Source organism: Octodon degus, unplaced genomic scaffold (genome assembly GCF_000260255.1).
Source record: "Octodon degus isolate 3935 unplaced genomic scaffold, OctDeg1.0 scaffold00005, whole genome shotgun sequence".
Lineage (NCBI taxonomy): Eukaryota > Metazoa > Chordata > Mammalia > Rodentia > Octodontidae > Octodon > Octodon degus.
This window is the reverse complement of record NW_004524581.1, coordinates 5,416,772-5,417,523: the sequence shown is the minus strand read 5'-3', so window position 1 is coordinate 5,417,523 and position 752 is coordinate 5,416,772. Positions and strand designations below refer to the sequence as shown.

At 36.2% G+C, this 752-nt stretch overlaps 1 pseudogene; it reads right to left on the bottom strand.

Moving 5' to 3' along the window:
* Nucleotides 1-257: 257 nt before the first annotated feature.
* LOC101565540 lies at nucleotides 258-654 on the bottom strand (annotated as a pseudogene).
* Between the last annotated feature and the right edge of the window lie 98 nt (nucleotides 655-752).

Genomic DNA, 752 nt, shown 5'->3' with positions numbered 1-752 from the left:
CTAGTTTCAAATTAGATCCTTGGAATACAGCAAAATAGTTATCTTTGCTTTATACAATTATTCAAAGTACATTTTATTGGAAGGGAAGAAAATCATCGGACATTCTCAATGCTCCAATTTGAAGTGATACTTGCCTCTTAGTTTCTTGAAAAAGAAGTTTTGAAAGTTATATACATAGGCTTCATTTAAATTATGCAGCAGTCTATTATTAATAATAACATCCCAGATCTTGTTTAATGAGGAGCTCCACCGTCAGATCAAGTACGGTATTTCATAACTATGAGAATGATGATCACTAGCAAAAGGATAGCAGCAACCAAAGCCATGATGGCTTTTATTTTGCATCCGCGCCACCACATTTGCCTTCAGAGTTGTTTGGATCTGTTGCTGTAAGCAGTTGCATTATCCGATAAGCTTTCTGACTTGTCCTGTAGTTCGTCTATTCTCTCCCCTCTTTCAATTACTTTTGTGATATTTTCTTGCATGACATCAATAACTTTATCCACCTGATTCTGAACATGCTTGATTTTATCATTTCTAGGTCCAAATCTTGGTCCAGATGGACCCCCTTAGAAAAACGTCCTCTTCTTCATCTGAATCATCTTCCAAAAGATTTCTCCTTTCACTTTTCACAGAACCAGTGACATCACCATTATTTTAGCTGTTCTTTGTCATGGAAGTATTTCACTTCTCCATCAAACTTGAAAGAGAGTTTTGCAGGGTATAGTAGTCTGGGTTGGAATTTGTTTTCA